General features: G+C 31.8%; 2 long non-coding RNA genes across 2 annotated transcripts; one reads left to right on the plus strand and one right to left on the minus strand.

The window, feature by feature from the left end:
* The first annotated feature begins 1287 nt into the window (after window positions 1-1287).
* LOC116403725 lies at window positions 1288-5658 on the plus strand. Its single transcript, XR_004216556.1, has 6 exons — window positions 1288-1503; window positions 1921-2153; window positions 2964-3030; window positions 4168-4272; window positions 5337-5414; window positions 5607-5658. It is a non-coding gene; the product is annotated as an uncharacterized LOC116403725 (long non-coding RNA).
* Window positions 5659-12161: 6503 nt separating this feature from the next.
* LOC116403743 lies at window positions 12162-14882 on the minus strand. Its single transcript, XR_004216577.1, has 4 exons — window positions 14385-14882; window positions 14249-14297; window positions 12829-13161; window positions 12162-12711 (listed from the first exon to the last, which is right to left on the minus strand). It is a non-coding gene; the product is annotated as an uncharacterized LOC116403743 (long non-coding RNA).
* Window positions 14883-26015: the final 11133 nt, after the last annotated feature.

The following is a 26015-nucleotide window of genomic DNA, read 5'->3' on the forward strand; positions in this document are numbered from 1 at the left end:
ATTATGTCTGAATCATATATGTCGAGGCTTACTATTATACACAATATTTTGTGCCCTTCCAATAGCAGCCTTGCTATCACTATGTATACATATTGCACGCACCAGTTTAGACCAGTTGGGAATATTTTCCAAAAAATTCTGAAGTCATTTTGCTTCTTTCCAGCCTTGTCTATTGTGGATCGTGCTATACATGTTTGTTTGGAAGATTTCCAAGATACAACACCATTTCCAAGGGTAAAAATGTAACCACTTGTGGACTTGGAGTCTTTAGTGCTCGATATCCAATTGGCATCACTATAACCTTGAAGTACAGCAGGATATCGAGTATAGTGTAATCTATTATTTTTAGTATGCTTTAAGTATCCTAAAATTCTCAATATAGATTTTCAATTATCTTAACATAGCTAGATTACTTGTATAGCGACTTAACTTGCTTATAACATACGCTATATCGGGAAGTGTACAACTCATAATGTACATCAAACTACCAATGAAGCGAGAGAGTATTCTAATTGTGCTATTCTATCTCCATTATTATTACTTAAATGGAAACTAGCATCAATTGGGGTCTTTGCAATCACAATGTCATGTTTTGTATATTTTTTCAATATTTTATCTACATAATGTGATTGAGACAACACTAACCATTGTGGGGTTCTAGAAATTTTAATACCTAGGATAACATCTACGACACCCATGTCTTTCATCTCAAATTTATTGGCCAACATTTGTTTGGTTGCCTTAATAATGTTGATATTGCTACCTATAATTAGCACATCATCAACATATAGACACACAATGACATGATTATTCTCATTGCTTTTGACATATACACATTTGTCACATTCATTGATTTTAAACCCATTGACCATCATTACACTGTCAAATTTTTCATGCTATTGTTTTGGTACTTGTTTTAGTCCATAAAGAGACCTAATTGAAAACTTTCTTTTCTTGATAGAAAGAAACAAACCGTTCAGATTGCACTAGTAGAAAAATGGTCTACTATGACAGTTGTATATATCCCAAATTGAAAGGAGAAAATAAAAAATTGTCACAAAAGCTAAAAAACCGCATTTTTGGCGGGAAGACGAAATTTTTCGAATTTTACTTTTCGCGACAGTTATTTGGTGTCATAAAAGATACAAAAATATTTTATTTAACTTATTAAAATAAAATTTATTTTAAATAAAAAATTTATTAAAATCAGATTTTTTCCTAATTCTAAAAACATTAAATAATTTATTTATTAAAATAAAACATCTCCAAAACTTTTTCTCTACCTCCTCCTCCTCTTCTTCTTCTCTTCTTCTTCTTCTTCTCTGTGGAAGATCCACACGTCGCCCCTCTTCGATTTTTCCTCCCTTCCGCTAACTATCTCTCTCCCTCTCTCATGTACGCCGGAAAAGACTAGACTTATGGTCAACAACGCGCAAAATCCCTCTCTTTCTCTCCTTCAGCCGATGCAACCACCCAACACCCCTTGCACCGCTGAGCTCACTGGTGAATCTCAACCATTATTTCTATTGTTTGTATTTATACAGTATATTAACTTCAAATGCTTTCATTTTACCCATAATGTGATATATTGATGGTTCTTTTTATGAAAAACATCCCTCATAGTTTTGCTTTTATATGAGATATGTGTTTGTTTTGTCTACCATCCTATTCAATATTGTTGTTTACAATCATTTTTCTAATTTGAATCTACATTTTTTCTTTATGGTTGGCTATGTGATGAAACATTTTGGTAGCTTACAATGTGTTTGATGAAATGCCTCAATGAAGCATTTTGGTAGCTTACAATGTGTTTGATGAAATGCCTCAATGAAGCATTTTGGTAGCTTACAATGTGTTTGATGAAAGGCCTCATTGAAGCATTTGGTTGATTTTTGATTGATATTTGTTCGTTCGAATTAGGAAATCAAGGTCAAGGGAGATGTCATGGCTATGGGCTGAAGCTTTGAGAAAAAGAGAATGAAAAATGAAATGTGAGATTTTAAACTTTGATAGTGTGTAGGGTCTTTTTGTTTGTCTATGCATTTTCCAAGTGAATTTTAGTACTTTTGATTTTTCTATTGATATTTTGTTTATGGTTGCTATTGAGTTGCTTTGATTGAAGGATAGAGGGAAGTGATTATTGATAATTATAGGTATGTTCTCTCTCCCTTTCTTACAATAAGGTAGCAACAAAAATTACTACATGTTCTATATTGAAAGGAAAAGCAAAAAAATGATGGTGAATTAAGATTTATTTTGTATGGTAGAATTTTATTTGCCACTTACCATGCTAGATCTTTCCAAGAGGAGTAAATTTGAAAATGTCGAAATACACCCTCTGCTTGAAAGATAAACCGCGATGTATGTTATACACATTGGAAATGTATGAATGTGTATGTTGAAACTTAAGCCTATACACTTTCCAAGAGAATTTATGTATGTTATCTATTTGGTTTTTGGCTTTAAGTTTTTGAAACTTAAGCCAATACACTTTTTTTACCTCTACTTTTTATCAACGTTTTTAAACTATATTTTCTTCCTATGACTACCTTATGACATTTTGAATAATTGATTGAATTGAGGATTAGCATAAAGTTCTCTTACTTCAAGGACGTTGTCGTTATTTGTTCAAGTAAGTAGTGTCTACCTCCCTACCAAAATACATATTCAACTATTGTGGTTTAAAGTATATTTTGTATAATTCTAGTCTCGTTGAAAGTGTTTTAGTCTAATTAGTATGGTATATTAGTAGTATATCAATGTTTGCTTGAATTAATATCATCCAAAATCTTCATAGTAGTTCTTTCCTTACTTTGAAAGATCTTGTTGTTCCTTTCCAACAATAGTGTTGGAAATTGGGGGGAGGGGGGATTAAGGGCTTTATGAGAGTTATCAACTCAACTTTGTCAAATTGTCATGTAAATGGAGTACGATTTAATCATTGAACATTTTTTCATACTTAGGGCTTGAAGAATCCTCGAGAGAGTGACAATGCTTGTTGAATTTTTATGAAAATGCAACATTGAAAAGGTATTACTTATGAGTATTTATGTTCAATCTTATTTTGTTGTGATCAATTGAGATGCATAATATGCACTAGAAATTTGTTAAAGTGCTAGACTTATATGTTTTTTTGATAGGGTTGGAAGGGCTCCAAGGTACATTTTTAACTATTGAATTACAATGAAAATTGTTTGGACTTGTTAGTTCAAAGTTTAAATTCAAAGTTTAAATTGAGTTTAGCTTGTGAAACTCAAAGATTTCATTTGTATACTGGTTATATATGTTGGTGTGGAATAGTTTATCTTGCATGTACCTAACAAAATGATTATGTTTGCTTGATTATATTTCTATTTGTCAATTTTCTTAAAGGTTTTGAGTGAACTCAAGTTTATGGTAGATTGTGGTACATTAAAGTTTATTGAACTTATTTTTCATTGTCTCATTACATAATGTCCTATATAAGGTGTGTATATATATATCTTGTTATATTTTTTTAATCTTTCTTAAAGTTTATAAACCATGGAAAGTAAGTTGAACAGTAGTTTCTCGTTAGCTTTTGTTTCTAGAGACATGTCTTTTATGTACATAGTTCTCTTTAGGTTTTGTTGAAATTGGTTTGTTGTGAATATCTATGGATTTTATGAGAGTCACCAAAAAAAAAAAAAAAAAACACAATGGTTTGTTTATCCCACATTGTTCTTGTAGTGTACCATTTTGATCAATTATGTTAATAACATGTTTTGAAATTGGAGCTTCTGCGTTTTGTTGTGTCGTTTGTTTATTGATTAATGGTAATTTGTAGTATCAAGTCTACCCTAATCTATTGGCATATTTGAGGAGATTGTTGATTTTTCTTCCCCTGTATTTTACTTCTTCAAGTTAAACTAAGTGAATAATGAATCCCATTTCATTCATTTTTGTTATTTGGTATCTCATCGTATATTTTTTTTATTAAAATGAAGTTTGTTTAATGATCAACATTGAAAATGTATTGCTTATGGGTATTTATGTTCAATCTTATTTTGTTGTGATCAATTGAGATGCATAATATGCACTAGAAATTTGTTAAAGTGTTAGACTTATCTGTTTTGTTTTTTTTTTAATCGGGTTGGAAGGACTTCAACGTACATTTTGTTAAAGAAAATTTGATCTTTATATGGCTAGGTTGATGAGTTTCCAATTTCAAAAGTCTACCTAAAGCTCTATTGTTTGTTTAACTCAAAGGTAAAAAAAAGTAAAGTATGTGGACTTGCACCGAATAGAGCCATGGTAAGTTTCCAATTTCAAAAGTTTACCTAAAGCTCTATTGTTTATTGATGAGTTTCCATAGAATTTTGAAAGTTTGAGAAGAGTTGTGGAAATTTGGGACAATACCACCCTCCTTACTTGTATTTATTCTCATTCTTATTAAGTTTTTCTAACTACGTTTCTTTGGTCCCTCAAGGATATGTCAAACTGTTCAACTTTAAGGACTACAAATTGTCATACATGTATTGTCGTAGCGTTTTTGTTGTAAGGACTAAGAACGACCCAACTTTAAGGACTACAAATGGTTATTTTGCTCTACTTTAAACATTGTGAACTTTTCATTGATGAAATTTGCATACCTTGGACATTTTCTTTTTGAAGTACCTTTCTTATCATGGACAACAGTGCAGTAAGCCTAGGGAGGAGGAAACTTCTTTGGCCGGTCTCACATTTTTCAATGTAATAGGTTTTAACTTAAGAGTAGAGTATGTACAGATTCTTAGAGCTAGTATTGACAATGGGATAATAAACTAAATTTCATCGAAGAAGAGTTAACCAAAGAATAGCTAATGTTTGTTACTATATTTAATTTTGAGAGTTTTATTGCAAGAAACAAGGGTGAGAGAGTGCTTTGCATTCTTATACTTGAAGCTTCGATCTCATCTCACTTCTTGTTTTTCTGCTTGTCATGCTAAGCTTCGATCTCATCTCACTTCTTCCATCGTGTACATGTTTGAAGAAACCTCAACCCAAGTAACTAGGAAAAATTAGTTTGTGGAATTACTTGTGAGAACAGGATTATATATTTCATGGTTGACATTTTGCACGTACAAATGAACACCATCATTTCTATTCATGAAAAATATTCAGGAGTGGTTGTATATATATTGGTTTGATGTGCCCTAAACCTCAACCCTATCTAGTGCTTTATGCACACATACACACACACTTGAACTATCTGTATTTGTCTCTTTTTGTCTCCATGAATAATGAGAAGCCAATACAAACAGATGAATTCTCTGTTTGGTTCTCTTTCTCTATCTCGATGTTGGGAAAAAGCTAAATATTTGAGGCATTGATTTCAGGAATTGGTGCAAGGGTTTGATCAAGAGGTTGCTGCAGTTGTTGTGGCAAGATTAACTTCATAAAAAATGGAGATGGAGGTATTCTTAAATGCTTATATCCCTAAAAATGCTTATATCACTTATATTTATTCGTTTACGTCACCAATAATTCTCTTCAACATTTTACATTCACATTACTACATGGTAGTCCTCCATTTTCTTCTTTGTTGTGGTAATGTTGGTTCACAAATGTATGTGTTATGGATGCTTATATTCATGTTGTCTTTGTAGGTTCAACCGGAGTCGACAACTTCATGAGTTTTCTTTCAAAGAACATTTTCAGAGACGAACATTCTCGGTTGGTCGTTTATGCTTCTGCAGAAAATCTTGTTAGATGTATTCTAATGCTATTTAAAATATTTTTTGATTAAGGGTTGGGATTCCGTACTTGTAAATTGTTGACACTTGATTGGAAATGTACGAATATTATAAATTGTATTATATCGTATATATATTAAAGTGTTGGCTACTTTTTTCTATATGAGTGTCAATATTATAAATTCAAAATTGTCATTCTCAGCTACATTATTGTCATTCAAATGATTCGTGTAGTGGTGGAGCGACAAGGAGAACCGGAAAAAACTGTAGTAAATTGAGAAATTTGCAACATAAAATAAATGATTAATTGTTGTCAATCCGAAAACGATGACAGTTGTTTAATCAAATAAATTGTCACGATTACCCTATATGTGACAAAAAAAAATGTCGTCAATAGCAAAACAATGACATTTTTATACAAAAAAAACTGTCGCGATTAACATATTCATGACAATTAAAAAATGTCACAATAAATGAATTCGCACATTTATTTAACCGTCGTTAATACACAAATGATGATAGTTATTTGTTGTCATAAAATAAAATATGACAATTATTTGACGTCGTTGAATTCTGATTAACGACATTTATTTCATGTCATAAAATAACTTATTTCCATGACTCCCGCTTCTATGACTGAAAATAACTGTCGGGAATTTCGTTTACGACAGTAAATAACTGTCGTCGTAGACCACTTTTGTACTAGTGTTGTTGTATGTAGATCTCTTCATCTAACTCATGGTTTAAAAATTCCATCTTGACATCCATCTGATGTATCTCAAATCTATGTAAAGTTGATATTGCTACGAGGTTGCGAATTGAATTAATTCGAGTAACTGGTGAGTAGGTATCAAAATAGTCAAGTCCTTCTAGTTGCTTGTAACCTTTGGCTACAGGTCTTGCCTTATATTTATCTATTGACTCATCGATCTTCATTTTTTGTTTGAAATTCCATTTGCAACCAAGTGGTTTACTTCCTAATGGAAGATCAACTAGCTCCCAACTATGGTTATGGATTATGGACTCAAATATGGAGCTTTAGGAGAGGACATGGTCTCTTTAAATGTTTGAGGTTCGTTTTCTAATAAATAAGTTAAAAAATTAGGCCCAAATGATTTTGAGATCCTCAACCTTTTACTTCGTCTAAGTTCTTCATCCTTCATTAACTCAACATTTGATCTATTATGATATTCACTTGTTATAGCATCAAACAAACGTTTTTTTAATCTTGCTTCGCAAGACATTTTATGAGGAAAAACATTCTCAAAGAATGTTGGATTCCTTGATTCTACGATTGTATTAACATGTATATATGAAATATCTTATTTATGAACTATAAATCGATATGCACAACTATTACTAGCATAACCAATGAATATGTAATCAACAGTTTTTTGTCATATTTTAATCATTTTAGGTTTATCTAGGCACAACAACCTTTGCTAGGCACCCCTACACTTTTAAGAATTCGTATGAAGGGTGTCTTATCCTTTCCATTTTTCATAAGAATATTCTATGACTTCTTATGAGGTATTCTATTTAATAAATAATTTGCTGTCAATAAAGCTTCTCCCAACAAATTTTGGGGTAAACCTGAAAATGTAAGCATTGTGTTCATCATTTCCTTAAGTGTTTGGTTTTTTGATCAGCAATTCCATTGGATTAAGGTGAGTAAAGAGTAGTAGCTTGGTGAATAATGCCATGTTCGGAACAAAATTGTTCAAAAGGAGCACCATATTCACCACCTCAATCACTTCTTACTACTTCAATTTTTATGCTAAGTTGATTTTCAACCTCTTTTTTATAAAGCTTAAACATTTCAATTGCCTCATCTTTGCTTTTGAGCAGATAAGCGTAACATTATCTTGTGCAATTATCTATAAAAGTAATAAAATATTTTTTTCTATCTCTAGTTTGCACAAATTTCACAAATATCCCTGTAAATTAACTCTAAAGTTTTGGTAATTCTCTATCAGTTGAATGAAAATGTGTTTTAGTCATTTTTTTATTCCACACACACCTCACATTTATGATTTGTCTCAAAAGTTAATTTTGGAATCAAATTCATATTAATTAGCCTTCGCAAAGAATACAAATTGACATGTACTAGTCAGCCATGCCAAACAAATGACTCAACATTATAAGCAAAAATATATATATTATCATTAATAATACTTTTGGGTACAGCTGTGAGTACATTTAATTTAAAAAGACCATCACTCAAATAACCCTTTCTTTTAAGTGTAGCACTCCATATAGAAGATCAATGAACGAAACCTTGTGAATCTACTGAACTTCAAGATTGTGGATATTGAGAGAAATTCGCTTATAGAAGACACATGATTATTAATATGAATCTTCACTCAACCAAAAGGACTTATTTATAGACTTATTTGTGGCCATTTGAAAAGTCAAGTTCTTTAGTTATTAACACTTTTCATGAAATGATGTATCCACCTATGATGCATCCATTCGAAGATCACAAATAATAACCATTTATTCCAACACGATGTTCTACCAAAAACAGATGTATTTGCTTTGTGTTCGAAAGAACCAAAAACATTTTTAAAAAACTCACATTTTAAAAACCAAAAACCAAATACAAGATGTTGGAAATGAGATAAAAATTAATTAATATTTTCAAGTGTAAATTAACACTCGTTAAAAAAATACAAAATTATTTCAAGATTTTTTGAATTGTTTCCAAACTTTCTCAAACCAAACAATTATGGTGTTTGGAATAATATGAGAATACAATAAGGCCATATGGGCAATCGAAGTCTAAACCTTCTACCTAATCATTTCCCAGTAATTATAAAAAACTTGTTCGCCAGCAGCATTATTCAAATAAACTCCATCTTGTCTTGCACTCCAAATACAAGTTTGGTTTCCACAATAATTGGTCACAAAATCAGGAGCACTTTTAAAACTATCAAATTCCAAATACCCTACTTCCCATTCCAATCTACAATGAAAACTGGTCGTGGCAATCCAATTCCCTTTAAACGACCAATCTTGTTTTTCGTCTGGAAACAATATATGCAATCCCAAATCGTCATCTTTCGAGTAGCAATGGCTGTCTAAAATGAACATACGCAAGTCGTTGTGAATCTCGACAGTAAAACGTTCAAACATGACGACAGGATTGTTTGGAACCGATAACTTTGGTGTCGGAGATTTGTTTTTTGCCTTTTTTTTGGCCATGGACGTTCTTAAGGGGGCTAGGAGCAAGATAACTAACAATAAGGTAAGTCGCAGTGCCATTGTTAAATTTATGTTTACCGATGGATATTATTTGTTTATTTTATAGTGTATCTGTGAACGTTTTGAAATAGAGGGAATTTTACATTAGTGGTTGCTTGAGAAGCAATGTTAAAAATAGTAGGGGAAGGTTAAAAATAGAAATTTCTTGACTTCGTCAGGTGTCTTTTTCTTTTCCTTTCTATTTCTTTCTTTCTTTCTATTTTGTTTATTATTATGATTATTATAGTTTGTTTTCAAAGGGATGGCATTTAAGAGATGAGCTTAATCAGAGTAATAAGTGTTTGCATAACCGTGTGTTTTGGGTTGGATTTTTTGAAGTTTATTTTCAACAATTTTCTTTTATAAAAAAGAATTTGAACATAAATTATTTTAAACACTTTTTTCTGATCAATTCAAATACACCTTAACTTACATATATGTATGATCAAATGTTTCAACTTTTGAATACTTACAAAAGAAAAAATGTAACAGGTAGCAAATTAAATATGGACAATACGAAATCTTTGAATAGTTTCTTGATTTTGCAATTAGAATTTCTAATTATTTTTATTACATACAAATCCTTAAACAATTAATTGATAGAGAGAGAAGCACCGACTGGTCGACAGAGGTAAGCAAGGGAAAGATGGAAGGATGATCGGCGACAATATGGTTTGGTGGTGGTGAAAGAGAAATGTTGAAGGAAATAAAGATAGAGAGAGAAAGAGAAAGAGAAAAAGAACAATCGACAATCAGTGACAGGACGTGCGGTGTCTGATGGAGATAAGCAGCAAGAAGATGGAGTGGTGGTCTACAATCAGTGTTGGTAAAATATAACAAGTTTGAGCGGGAATGAGATCCAGTTTTCTGTTCTGCATTCATTCATCAAAGTATGCCTTATTTATATACAAGTAACTCATACAAGGAAAAAACTAACACCCACCATAATAGGAACAAAATTGTAAACAATATACAAAAGCAACAATAAAAGAAGAATAAAGTAGATCTCCTACTAACAACACACAGAGCCGTTGTAGGTGGTAAACTCAAACATTAGAGACTTGGCGCACTTGTGATGACCTGGAACAGGTTGACCAGGTAGGCTTCCTAATAACCTCCTTCAAACTTGGTGGGAGTTCAATGAGACCAAGTTTGAACTGTAAACACTGAAGTTGCGAGTGAGTAAAAGCCTTAGGGAGACAATAACCAGTTGATCAGATGTAGGAATATATCAAACTTCTAACGCACCTCAGAGCATGTGATCATAGATAAAATGGACATCATCTAGATAAGCTTCGTTTAGGCATGAAAGATAGGGTTTAATTTTCAGCAAGAGCATGAGTATTCAGGTTAAAATACCAAAGAACTAGGAGTTTGAGAAGACGGGAAGTTGAGCTTCATCAAGACTCGTCAAAGCCAACGCGAGAATGAAAGGTGTCGAAGGCGAAGGAATAAGACAACGTGTTGTGAAGAAAGGCAACGTGGTACAAAAAGATAACGTGAGAATGGAAGCTGTCAATAAACACTTGACCAATTATCAGGTGACAAGCTAGACAAGAAGGAGTTGGTGAAGTGTTAAACCTGAATGATTAGTTAGCTAAACATAGGTTAATTTTAAGTTAAGCATGTGGTTTAAGAAAGAATACTGAACTATAACGATGCAATAGATGTTGAAAAACGAACTAGGGCTAAGTGCAGATCGTCCATAAATTAAATAATAAAATCACGAATAAACATACCTTTATAATAAACTTATCCAAATTGAATTGTCTTTGTTCTTGATTATCCAAATTGATTAGAACGATCCTCCAATTCGTATCACCAAAACTTTATGAAATCACAACCGTCATACCTTTATAATAAACTTATCCAAATTGAATTGTCTTTGTTCTTGATTATCCAAATTGATTAGAACGATCCTCCAATTCGTATCACCAAAACTTTATGAAATCACAACCGTCCTCTGACACTATCCACACACGAACTAGAAATTTGACTCCTCGAATTCGAGTCGGCTAGAACTTCACAAAGGAAATTTTTTTACTCTCTATTCTCTCTCTATGTAGAATGAATTTTATGTCTTTGTTTGCATGTAAAACAAGGCGCCTAAGTTTTTATTTATAGGCTTCTTAGGGTTTCGTAAGAAGCTTTAAGATTTCTAATAAGTTTTCAATTCTCCAATTGAACTTATTAATTACCTAGCCCAAAAATAAATTCGACCTAGTTCGTTTTGTGTGTGATCCGTTAGGCTAATTTAATATAACAATGGATTTAATAACTTGTTTTATGACCCATAAATCATAATTGGTCTCTAGGAAGACATTATGACTACCAAAAATAAATTAAGTCGATGATCCAACATAACCTAATATAATTATTGCTTTTAATCATTTTATCACGTGATATTTATAAGTGAATATAAGGCATGGACAAAGTCATCTTATCTAATTCAATTTTTTTCTCGATCAATAAGTATATTAAAATATTAAGTGATGTGGAAATGCATGGTTGTTTTATAAATGAATTAATAAGAGTATTAATGTCATTTATAGAACAACCATGCATTTCCACAATCACGCTTAATCGAGGAGGTCAAAGATATCTCTCCATAACAAGATGGATAAAGTCCATATTGATTAATCATTGTCTTATTTATTGAAATTCTTTAACTTATTGATCACAAAATTGAGCCACTGAAAAAAGAAGTTGCACTTAGGTAAGTGTTGACATTCAATTGTTTTAAGCCTTTCTTAACCATATTTTTATTTCTTCAGGATCTTTCTCACATTCAAATGTGATATCGGTTCATTTACGCCTCCTCCTAAACTCGAGGAGTTGGACATTATTTTTTGAGTTGTTTGTGTGATTGTTCCATGAGTTGTTTCAGCTAACTGTCCTTTATTCAGCAGTTGTTAAGGGAAGTTACAATTTTCTTGCACAATATTTCCTTCCTTGTTAACTTATTTTGCAAATTTAGATCGCTGAGATCTTTTCCTTTTTCAATGCTTTGCTGATTTAGTCCAAGGATATTTTCCTTTGCTCCACAATGCTATTTGAGCTCAAGATGCTCTCCTTGCTAGGGTTTCACACATATTGATTTATGAGATTGATAATGGAGTTTTTGACCATGTGTTGTGTTTGCAGACATGACCTTTTTGTTTGAGTGTGGCGACAAACTTCGAGCATTTGTTTCTACTAAGATTGCATTGAAATTGTGAACCAATATAAAGTTGAATCATTCGAGAAGTAATTCTGAAACTCAGAGGATTTAAGGGCACACATTCTCATGACAAGGAAGTTCTCGTACACTTAGAAAAGCATAAATTTCTCAAGTGAAGGGAGTTTCACAAGAAGAAGAAGGAACAATAACCTCAAGTAAGATGAAGTTTCACATACATAAGGGAAGGCCTAAGTCTACACTATTAACATCATCATACTTAGATGGAGCCTAAGTACACAAAGAGAGTCAATTCTCGCATCTAAAAGGAGTTTAGGTGCGTAGATGAGCTAAGCTCTATGGTTATCACTCTAAGATCGTCTACAGATAATTAAGTGCAATGTTGTGATCGCTTAACTTGATCATATTAATGGATGATCTTTCTTTGGACATACTACCTTCTAAACGTAGGTGTTGTATCACTAAACTAGGTGTGAGTCACTAGTGCAGCAGGAATTTGCTGATCAGCTTGACCCTCAGCAGGTTGATTACGACCTGCTCCTCTACCTCGACCTCTACGACCTCCTCTACGAACACCCCTCTTTAGCGGCATAATTCCTATTATCCACCAATAACTCTCTTTTAGTAGTTTTAAACAAAAGAGTACTTCATACAATATAGTTTAACTTAGGTAAAGTCATGCAAATAAACCATACATATAAGCATAAAGCATACCTGACGAGAGACGAAGGGTCGCGTTAGCCATAGAGACACAAAACATAGACTTGCATCACAAGTTAGTCTACAGAGCCTAAAACTTAGGCTCTGATACCAACTGTAACGACCCAAAAAAATACAATCGAGGAAAAAAAATTTAAGTCGGGCTCGATTTCAAATATTCAAAACTTTAAAAGTACTGTTTACAAAAAAAAAGTAGTTCGTAAGCTCAGTTACATCACAATGTTTTAAACATCAAAAACATAAAGCGGAAGCAAAAATGACATATTCCCTATGGTAGTCACGCTTCCTTCCTGTCCCTCGTCAGTTTGTCACCCTTGTTACTTTTGCCTGAAAAATTAAACGTAAAAGGGTGAGTATAAACATACTCAGTAAGAAACCCGCTACTGGCCCCGTTAGGGGAAAAATAAACTGTTAACGTCCTATTGGGATACCCTGCACAGTCATAGTCTTGTGATCCCATAGGATACACATATCAGTATAGCGCCCCGAGGGACGTACATTTCAGTCTAGTGTTCTGCATAAACACATATCAGTCTAATGCTCTCGAAGGATGCATAATAATTGATGATCCCGTAGGACACCTACAAGGCACACATCCCAATAAAAAGCTAACAATTTTTCCCTCAGTCCATTGTAAACATCTTGACAGTCATTTATAACACCGTTCAACTACTTCCATATATATAGTCCTTTCACTTAACATTCTAACAGTCAACCTATCTCACTTTAGTCCAAAGACCGTGGGTAACATTTTAACACACAGTCAATCAAACTACAAGGTCATAACACCACTCAGTTCACCAATACGAAACCACACTTTAATATAACCTACACCCAATCATATCAAAATCACAAATTTACATCCACATTTTTATACAACACATTCTACTATTATCGTCCTGTCTACATCCACATCTACATATATCATCATGTCTACATCCATATCTACATATATAATCCCAGACAAACACCATATGCATTCAACATCAAGTCTACGTCAATTTATGTACATATACAAATTCAGTAATTCACAGTACACATTCAAACATCCATACATAAATATACCGGCGGTTGAGTCCAGTAGTAGAGAATCCCTTACTAATACATAATTCGACCTTAGCGTTATCTCAATTAGGTATACTCATACATAAGTGTTACTCATCTTAGTTCAGTCAATTCAATCAAACGTATACCACCTATTCTTCAACATAACAGTCAACCATCCTCAGTTCAATCAACAAACATTTTTAATTTAGTCATTCCATCAACACACATAAAACTATCTAAAGCCATTAAGTCCCTTTAACCACATCGAGTTACACTCATACCCTTTAAGTTGCTCAAGTCCATACATATCAGTTAAATCGTTCTAATCAATGAAATTCACATATGGATCCAGTAGAAAGTCCATTACCTTAACCTTACTTAACCTCTTTTTTCAAACTACAATGCAACGAACGAACCTAAACACAATAGAATAGAAACCCATTACTTCCACAAGCAATTCCATCCATTCAATCATCCACTCTAATGTAAATTCCAAAACTTACTCAAATTAAATAGAGTATTGGACTCGAAGCAACTTTGGTGAACCCAAAAATTCAAACACTGTCCACAATTGACACCACAAAAACCCAATATTCTTCGTGGCAATGCAGAAACGTTAGTGCACCAGTCGACCCAAGCAACAGCGTGCAAGGCAGATTAGAACGGCTGATTTCGCGATGAAGACCGGCACAGACGAAGGTGTGGCGACTTCGCAGATCTGGACGACGGCTTGATTTCAGACGGAGGCGCGACGGTTGTGGGCGGAGAGACACGACGGTTGTGGGCGGACAAGGTCGGACGGAGGCAGGGGCAAATGGACTGTGCGGCGGCTGTAGTGGACGAACGGAGAAGAGGAGAGGAAGGGGGTGGCGACGGCTGCAACGGAAAGGAAAGAGGAAGAAGATGGTGGGTGGCTGATGCTAGCGCAGAAAGAAGAGAAGAGAAACGGAGGAAGAAGGAGAGAAAAAGAAGAAAAAGAAGAAAAAGAAGAAAAAGAAAAAAAAAGGGGAGGGGGTGCAGCGCGCAGGAGGAAAAAGAAGAAAAGAAATTCAAATTTCTTTTTCCTTTTTATTATAAATATAAGCAATATTTAATAACAATATATTATTATTATTATTATTATTATATTATTATTAACTTTTCCACTTTCACTTCTTTTCTTTCCCATTAAATAGATTTCTTTTCTAAGCCAAAAGCAATAAAGTAACACCCAACAAAAATTAAAAGTCCTAAAAGTAGAGCAATCTGGTTAAAATTAATTACATTAGAGTTTGGGGTGTTACAATTGGATACCGAGAGACACTAGTCCTTAATCACGTAATACTACATAACTCATAAGTAGTCTTTTTTAGATATTACTCACCTAGTTATACTTGATCATATGAATCTCTAAAAAGCAGTTATGTATGACATATATGCCTTCGAGAGAAGCATGCCTTAATCATAAGTATGTCTTAGTGAGTTAGATTGTATCATAGTTGTCTCTCTACTTATACGAAGGGAAACATAGGGACATTCTTGCCTTCATTCCTTTAATACAAGTTAGTTGTGTTATTGTCTTTTAATCAAGTTAGTTACGTTATTGTATCTTTATCTTCACTTTGCCTTTAGACTCTCGTCGTATAATTCGACAATTCTTACAATTGTTATTTTTTTATTCTTTCAACTCGCCTAAATGAATAGTGAAATCTAGAACTAACATCTAAAACAATTCTCTGTGTTCAACCCTAGATCACCCAATTAAACCTACTGTTTCGCTTGCACTTGGGCAAGTAGTAGGAAAACTTGTACTCATCGAGGACTTAGGAATTACGTGATGAAAAGGTACATTGTGAGCATTTCATATTCTATGATCATGACCCATGACCCATGACCCAGAAATAAAGCATATGCTATATAGAGAGTTACGATGAGCGCATCACGCGCAATGACCAAACTCAGTGACATATTGCAATTACGTTATACACACACGAAATTAGTGAGTCCAAAAGAACAACTAGAAATCACAAGCATTCTTTAACAGTATCTACACACAAACTAGAAATTCGCCTCCTCGAATTAAGATTTGCTAGAACCTCACAAAGTGAGATATTCGACTCTCTCTATTATCTCTTTGTGTAGAACAAATTTATGTCTTTCGCTTCTCTATAAAATAAAATACCAAAGGTCTAGGTATTATTTATAGGTTTCTTAGGGTCTCCTAATAAGCTTTGGATTTCATAATTATAAGCTTAGAATTTCCTAATAATATTCAACTTCTCCAATTGGCTTATTAATTACCTAACCATGAGACAAATTTGACCAAGTTCTTTCGTGTGCGATCCATTAGGTTAATTTAATATGAAAATGAGCTCATAACTAGTTTTATGGCCCATAAGTCATAATTTGTCTCTAGTAAGACATTATGACTACTCATATTAAATTAAGTTGATGATCGAACATAACCTAATATAATAATTGCTTTAATTCTTTTATCACACGATATCTATAATCGAGGGGCTCAGAGATATCTCTCTATAAAAAAGAGATAAATTCTATCCTGAATAATCATTGTCCACTACATAATTCATAACGTGTATTCGAGTACCACCTTTCTAATTATCCGATTAAAGACAACGTTTGATTGTATCATAAAAGTTTAATATATTCTTATGTTTGACACTATGATAATCTTAGGTCTAAGAATCAAAACAATCAATTATTTGAGATTATTTATGACATATGTTCATGTAATAATCTAAAAAATGGTCAGTGATCCAATTCTTGTTATCTAATAAGAAAATATGATTATAATTTATGTCTCTACATATATAATCAGCGTATATGATTATCAAATTATAACTCATACTAATCTTAATTTATTATTGTTTCTACAATAATAGTTTATTAGAGACATTTAGAATATAATAACATATTCATGGATATTTATTATACAATAATATGCAATTGAATAATAATGAGAATAATAACTCTTGTAGCTATGATATAAAAATATATAAATAAATAAATAATATTTTTCAAAGTTCAAAGAAAAATGAATATTGACATGTTTTGAACGACGTGTGGAGATATTTGGTCACATCACACATCAAAAAGTTTTGCCAGAGTACAATAGTTGCAACATATACCTTTAATCAAAAGGTTAAAAGGTCACATTTTCGTTGAACTTAAAAAATAATAAAAAATAAATAACACCTGAAAAATGTTCAAGGTGGACTTAATAATAAATGGAGACAAATAATTAATTTAACCCATAAACCCAATTTGATAAGAGCCAAACCCTCATTACAAGGAGGGCACTCGGAGCAATTTCCAATGATGATGAAAAACAAGTTGACCAGCTTCATTCAGCATGTAAAGCCCATCTTGTTTGGCTATCCAAACGCATAGAAAGTTGGGACAAAATTGATTAACGAAATCTTCATCAACAAAAAATGCATCAAATTCCCTAAACCCTCTTTCCCATTCCAATCTACAATGGAATAATGTTGTTCCCATAAAGTTCCTTCTGAATGGCCAACTTTGCCTTTCATCTGGAAGAAGTATTTGTAACCCTAAATCGTTATCTTTGGACCAACAATGACAATCCATTATATACATTTTCAACTCGTTGCGAATTTCTAGGTGAAACTTCGGGATATATATAAGAGATCTGATTGATTGTTGTTCTTTACTTCCGACCGTCGGTCGGAATATGATAAGTAAGAGGCATGTGAATAATAATACGATTTGATGCATAGGTTTAATTTTTTCTTGAAAGAAATAATCTCAGCAGTAAAATGCTACTTTGGTTTCCTCTCAATTTCCAAAGGATTCAAGGATTCAATGTTCTTGGGAGTTACGTGTATGTGTTTATATATACAAGTTTTTGAAGTGGAAAAGACTTAAAATAGTTACGTTTGTTGAAAAATTGAAGGGAAATTTGATATCATGAATGATTTTGTTTCGTTTTTTTTTTTTTTCATAATATGCATAGAGTATAAAAAATAGTTTGTCTAAAAATGTAATGGTTTGATATATGTTGACTGATTTTTGTCTTGTAGTCTTTCTAAAAATTAGAAAAGCCAGCATCCATCCAGCTATAAAAGAAATACAAACAATTAAAAAGGTCTTTTTTTTTTCCCATTTTTTCAGGATAATAATTAATTAATAGAAAATTTGAAAGGTGTGATTGAAGGATAGTGATGTAGCATTTTCACTCTCATCCGTAAATGACTAAAAAAATGAAATTTAAGCTATACCGATCAATACTACCTATACTACTAAACAATACAAGGAAGCATAGGAAGCATGAAGATTAGTTTCTCAAAGTTAATTGTTTAGTTAAAGTAATAAATGAGGGTGTTCGTGTGGTTTGAGATTCAAGTGAATGAAGTGCGAGAAAAATTAATAAAGATAAACATAATTTTGATCCTAAACTCTAAATTCTATTAATGTAATTTTGATCATCGAATTATCAATTATATGATTTAACTTCTTAGGTACCTATGCTAGCCCAATTGACTAGAAAAGCTAATGAATGGTCCTAAATATCAAATTCATCAATTTAACTAGATGAGAAGATTCCTAATCAAGTTAACTAAGTGTATTACACTTTAGGGATTACATTAGGATAAACTTCTAATAAGAAAAGCCTAATTACAAATTTAATATGATTGTTTTTCTTAGGTCAATAGAACAATGCTCTTTTTTGTCAGCCACGAACCACAAGTCTATATAACTCATTACTACTTCGTGGAGATTAACGAACAACTGTATGTCACCTATATTATACATTAACCTAAAGCATGAAATTGCACAATCAAGCATTGGTTGTCAATCAATAACAAAAAAATGTAATTCATAATAATCAACAAATCAAGAGTAAAACCCATAGATAAAAAATCTCAACCATATTGTCAAAGTACTCCAAAAAAAATATAACGGGTTTCTCCAAAATCTTCAAAACTAGAAAGAACAAATATCTTACCTTCCCATAATGGTGGAAGAGATAAAGATCCCAAAGTTTTTGCCTGACTATAGAGATAAGATGAAATAAAACCTAAAAACTAATGTTGTAGATGGATAGAAGGTGAAATAAAGAAGAAATTAAAGAAGTTAACGTATGCCTAAAACGACCACCCAAATGAAGAGATGTGACCTAAAAAATGAAACTATAGATTTATATTTGCATGATGACGTTGTGGGGCTACCGATGTTGTAATGAAAAATGCAGATTTTGCATCCCTTTTAGTGGCAGTTTGTTAATTTTTGGGTATTTTAGCCTAATTTCTTCGTTATGACTCGAAATTGGTCCATTTTAGCTCCATTTTCTTCTTAACATTCGATTTTGCCTATTTACTACTTGAGACGTATAAAATAATAATGAAGTAAACACATAAAATATAGAATAAAATACACTTTTGTTTGAGGTCTATGTTTATTCGGTCTCAAAAGTTTCAAAACCAAGCACATTAGTCCCTCACGTTTGCAAAACAGTTATGAATGGTCATTAACTTAACTGTAATTGAATGAAATGGTTGTTAGACCGTTATGTGCTTATATGGAGGCTCTTTGTTCTGATAACCTATCAATTATATTGGATTAATTGGAAAATGAACTACAAATAAAAGTTTAAAAATTAATAAAGGCCACATGTGCCCTAAATTGCATTTCAGCATAGGCTCCCGAATGATAATTACTGTATAAACTTGCCATCTGCGCTGCAACTTGTGTCAACTTTCAAAGTCCATCCCCATCGCAACTTATCGGGAAAATTAAGGTTCATCATTATTTCAAAGCATTCACTTCCAGAGGAATTAGAGATGTGTTAACGTGTTTACCAATAAGCGATGTTCCTAATGAACAGATTTCAACAGAAAAAAAGATTTTTTTCTAAACAATAAACTGAGTTAATAACCACAACTTCAACCCAAATTAAATCATTTAAGCCATATTAATCAACTTTTAGGTACGATGACCTCTAAAACTCCACTTATCTCAAGGAGCTTCTGTTGGCATAAACACTTTAATATGCTAAATTGGTGGGATATAAAAAAGACTGAGTCCTTATTGTTTTGGTATATTCAAGACCATAGCCCTAAGTCTCTTTATATACTAGTTCAATTAGGATTTCCATTAAGTCCTAATCAATATAGGAAAAGGCTTCTACCCGTTTAATCCATACTCAATTAGGAATCTTAGGCCTTAATTAAATAGATCACATAATATGCATAACTTAATAAAATACTCAATGTGATAAATTATTAATTCACATACATAGCCCACAGTTTAATTAGATGTATTATTTAAATATGTCTAACAGTCTTCCACTTGGGCTGTGTTTGTATTTCTGATATAATTAAATCACACAAACTTTAAGTGCCCATAAACCAGTTATTTTAATAATAAAATTTCTCTTTAATTCATTCTGGTCCATCTCTTGTATCAAAATGGAACCAATGCGGCTTTTATCACTTTCTTTGTAACTAAACCTTCCTTAATTACCAATTCTAATACACTCAATGACATAGATCAAGTATGGATGGATTACATGGAAACTACATGCAAAGTGATCTAGATCACGTCTATTTCCAACTAAGCCAAATTCTTTAATCTGTTTCCTTAATCACTATGAACGCAATATCTGGATGCGTGCAAATTTAAACATTCATTAGGCTTTCAATAGTCGATGCATAAGGAACCTTCTGCATCTCATCAATCTCGAGTGTGGTCTTGGGGTATTGACCTAAATGAAATTTATCAACTTTAGCATGGGTATCTCCAGATGCATAATCTTTCATGTCAAATCTACTAAAAAAATTTCAATGTAGTTCTTTTGTGATAATCACAAAAAAATCCAATGTAGTTCTTTAGAGATAATCTCAAAATACAAAAGAAACATCACCAAGATCCTTCATCTCAAAATTCCTTTTGAGAAATCTCTTAGTATCATGCAATAAACCTACATCATTACTTGCTATGAGTATGTCATCAACATATAACAACAGGAAAGTAGATTTACTCCTACCGAACTTGTGAGATACACAATCTTCCACTATATTCACCTCAAAACCAAAAGAGGCAATTACTTCATAAATTTTTTGATACCATTAACAAGAGGATTGTTTGAGACCCTAGATAGATTTCTTCAATTTGCAGACCCTAGACTTTGAATTATTAGATACAAAGTTTTCTGGTTGTGCCATATAAATTGTCTTGTCAATATTTTCATTAAGAAACATAATTTTCATATCCATCGGTGTAGCTCTAAATCAAAGTGAACTACCAATGCCATGATTATCTTAAAAGAGTCTTTCGATGAAATCGGAGAAAAAGTCTCTTTGTAATCAATGCATTCATTTTGAGTAAAAAATAAAAGTCTCTTTCATATATATAAAAAATACAAGAAAAACTTTGAGCATCATTTGACAATTGGCTCCACAAACAACCATGTCTATAAAAAAAAGAAAAAAAAGAAAATCAATTTTAAACAAAAAAACTTTTAATATCCATTTAATTTATTAATTTACTTTTCACAAAATCTCAAAATATCTCATTTAATTTACTTTATTTATTTTAGAAAAGTAAAAATTTATTTTATTCACATAATATCAAATTATATTTTATTCTTATTAATTTTTTTTAATTTATGGTACACCTTGGGTCTATAAATAGAAACTTTTGTCATTTGGGAAGAAAAGAGAGTTTCTGAAAAAGAAAATTTTCTGGGAAAGAAAATTGCTTGGAGAAAAAATTCATTAGAGTGAGTCTCTAGGAAGAAAATTTTTAGAGCGAATATCTTCTCCAAAAAAGTTATGCAAAATGTGGGTTTTTCTTATTTTTTTCATTACCTTATTGTCGTTACTGATCTTTTTTATTTTATTTTTTTACTTTATCTTAAACAAATCAAATCCAATGTTGAAATAAACTTAGTTGGTGGTTGCTTTTGGTAAGGATTTAATGTCAAGTATCCCCATCTCATACAAATAGTAATTTTTTTTGGATTCAAATCCTTATTTTTCTTTTCTTCTCATTTTAAAAGATAGAGAGAAAGAAAATAAAAATATAAGAAAATTTTAGTATTTTCTTACTTTTTTTCCTTTCTTTTATCATCATTTTTTAAAAAATAAAATACTTTAGCCTTTTTCTTCTCTCTAAAAAATAGGGAGAAAAAAAACGACATCAGAAAAATGTTCGTTTTTTTATTTACTAGTATTTCATTACTTTCTTCTCGAATCTCAACTCTTAACCTTTATTTTCCTTCCTCTAAAACATTGAAGAAAAGAATGAGGAATGAGAAAATTTTAATTTTATTATCATTATAATTATTATTATAATAATATTATTGTTGTTGTTATTATTATTAGTAATTAATTATAATTATCATTATTATTATCATCATGATCATTATTTTTATTATTTTTATTTCTTTTATGGTGCCGTCACCCTCTACTATTTTTCTTTCTTTCTTTATTAATTCTTTTTTTTCTTTCCTTATTTTATCTATTGTTATTATGTTTCGTTTCTTTTACTTATTCACGTTACTATTGTAATATTTAATAGTAATATTTATTGTTATATTAACTTAAATGTAACTTGTTGTATTTAAATTTTTTAATGTTTTAAAAACATTCCAATTTAAAAAATTTTATGTTCTAAAATAAAAGTTCTTTTTAATTCTTTAGCAAATTTGTCTCTAATGTTATAAATTTTTTTATGCTTTTTAAAACTTCAAAATTTTATCTAGGATTTTATAAGGTTTCCTAAATTAATCTTTTCTAATAACTTAGTAGTTTTCTTTAAATAAAGTCATACGAGGGAATCTAGAAAATTTGGGAGTTCGATTTTTTAGAATTCTTGAGGTGATGGATCAATATTTTTGGGAGTCCGAGATTTAATCCCAAGAAAAAATGAATTTAATCGAAGTTTTAAAAAAATTTTATTCAAAGACTAGCCTATGATAGATTTTGAGAAATTGTAATAATTTCTCATTTTCTTAAGGTGAGAAAATTTTCTTAATATATAGTCTAATTAATGGAATATTATTCCACTTATTTTATGAGATCATTGCTTCAAATATTGGAGTAATGGGTAAAATAAGACATTAGTTTTAAAATAAATTAAAAAATATTTTTAATTCAAGATTTGAAATTTGACTACCATTTTTTTTAAATGAGTGTAAAGAAAAGCGGAAGCAAAATTGTAGTTTGTAGAGTCCCTATTATAGCAAGTCATGATCCTTCTTGTCGTTCGCCAACTTGCCATTCCCTTTACGTTTGCCCGAAAAATAATACATAAACAAGAGTGACTATAAAAATGTCTAGTAAGGGACCCACTACTAGTCCATCTACGGGAACTGTTAAATTCCCATTAGAGAGTACCCTTTAGTCATATAAGTTTTGTGATGTTGAAGGAACACACATCTGAGTCTACTGATTCTGTAGGAACACTCATTAGTTTGTTGATCCCTTAGGAACATACATTCGTCTAGTAAGTCTAATGATCCCGTGAGACCATACATCAGTCTACTGATCCCATAGGAACACACATCAGTTATATCAGTCGAAAGGTGGTGATCCCGAGGGACACTATACATATAGGGTACACATCCCAATAACTAAAGCTAACAGACACCAACAGTCCAAAGAGCATGTAACAATCAACTTGGTCCAACAATATGTTGGAATTTATGTCCTAAAACTCGTAGATTGTAAATATAATCCATTAACCGTTATTTTTTTTATCTTAAATGAGTTAGCACTAGAATGAGTTGAATTATGTTGTTTGAAGGTTAAGATGTGGTTGAGGAATTGAGATCAACTTTAAATCTTGGGGTAAGTTTGATTGAGTTGGTTGCCTAATTAAACAGTAAAGTGATAGATTGGAAAATTTATTAAGTTTAAATTTTGTGTATGTTTAGGGCGGAGTTTATTAGGAGGATTTGACTGTCAATCAGAGGAGTACTTTTCTTTTGCAAATCTCCAGGTAAGAGATTTCCCCTATATTACCAACTTTAAAGCTTCATGTTTAGTGGTGTAACTAAGAGAGATGTGATATTTGAGATAACTGTATACTTGGTTACTTCGGTAACCCTTTCATGATTGAAATGCAGCACCATTGGTGTATGATATGATTATATGTTATTTTGAGTTATGTCTGTTTAGCTAAGATGTTGGTATTATGTTGAGCATGTATAGCCTATAGTGTCCTATTATCTTGCTTGTTAGAGTCGTACCACGAGAGGTCCATTGAGGTCCCCTATATATACATATGCATGTGTGACTAGTTGAGATGTGATTCGACGAGATCACTTACAGCTCGACTCTCTTTTAAGGTGATTTCTTTGGGTCCACCGAGAGCCTAGTCCAATCCCAATGGGACCACTGGATAGTATGCATTCGGGAGCACAATAGCGTGTGGTACTTTATTAGAGGACTCTAACGAGAGACTAATAGACATATAGGAAGACCATAGTGGGCCTCTTACTGAGTATAAATTCATACTCACTCTTTTAGATGTTTAATTTTCAAGCAAGGGGAGAGGCAAGGGCAAAACTAGCGAATGATAAGAAGTGACCATGGATCATCATAGGGGACAGTTCAGTTTTTCTTCCGCATTTATATAATGGTATCTTTTTAATCTTTTTTTCCTTTTAAGTTTGAGTAATATATTTTTTTACATTTTTATTCAGTGGAACACTTCAGGTAGATTTATATTGCGTTGGATAGAAGACTGGAATTTTTATTTATTAATTTTTTCATTCGTATCGAAAAATTTTATATCCCAAAAAACTGTGCAAATTACAATCCAGAGTCCGGTCAACACAATTTGTTGAAAGTCTTGTTAGGGCCTTATTTTACTTCCCTGTATATTCATAACATACAAACAACCATTCCTCGTAGTAAAATCATCTCTCTTAGATGGCACTTTGAACATACAATCACAATAATCATCCAAAAACAAAAGACACTTGTAATTGTCTATTTTCAATATAACAATGCAACAAATCTCCTTATAACACCACTAATCTCTAACTCCCTACATTTCAAAATTCTTACAAAGCAAACACCATTATTCACTATAAACAAACAAACATCCATTAATCCTTCTCATTCATACCATTTCAACACAAATACATTATTATTACTGGAAACAACTTTAATATTTTTCTTCCACACCAATGGCATTTCAAAGACTTATGCCATTATTGTTAGTTCTCTTGTTGCTAACCTCCTTCAACGTGTCGATGGCAAAGAAAAAAAGGCAAAAAACAAAAACGAGAAGCCAGATTTACCAGATCCCAACAATCCTATTGTCTCGTTCGAAAAGTTTAGAGTTGAAATTCACAATGACTTGAATATGTACTTGTTAGATAGTCGTTGCTACTCAAAAGACGACAATTTCGGGTTGCACGTGTTGTTCCCAGATGAACAACAAAATTGGTCTTTTAAAGGGAATTGGGATGACACAACGACTTTTCATTGTAGGTTAGAGTAGGAAATTGGGTATTTAGAATTTGATAGTTTTAAAAGTGATCCTTCTTTTGTGACAGATTTTTGTTGCAACAAAACTTGCATTTGGAGTGCAAGACAAAGTGGGGTTTATTTGAATGATGCAAATAACCAAGAAATCTTTTTTGATTACTGGGAAATGCTTAGATAGGATAAGAGGCCAACAATTGATTGTCTGTGGCCTTGTAATTATTTTTATTGAATTTACACATTATTCTAATTCATATATTTATATATATTGATCAATGATTATTTTTTTACAATTACATATGTTTTGTAATTGTCACAAGTCAGAGTTTGATTCATATAAATAAAGTGATTGGAACTGTTGTTGATGATTTGTAATGTTGAAGTGACAATTATTGTCTCAGTGGAAATTGTTTTCCATCCCATATAGTGAATTATTGATAAATTTTGATGTTATGGGATTTGGAAGTTAACACTGTGATGCATGAATTCTCAACCAAACTTATAAAAATTATTGTGTCTTACCTTTTATTTTTTCTCTTTCTTTCTTTTATTTTGCAAAACTTACAAAAATTAAAAAAAATGAGAATGCAGCCATCCATCTAAACTAGTCTAATTACTACATTCATTTAGAAATTTATAAATTAATAAAGATGAGTTAGAACGGGATATATA

Source organism: Cucumis sativus, chromosome 5 (genome assembly GCF_000004075.3).
Source record: "Cucumis sativus cultivar 9930 chromosome 5, Cucumber_9930_V3, whole genome shotgun sequence".
NCBI lineage: Eukaryota > Viridiplantae > Streptophyta > Magnoliopsida > Cucurbitales > Cucurbitaceae > Cucumis > Cucumis sativus.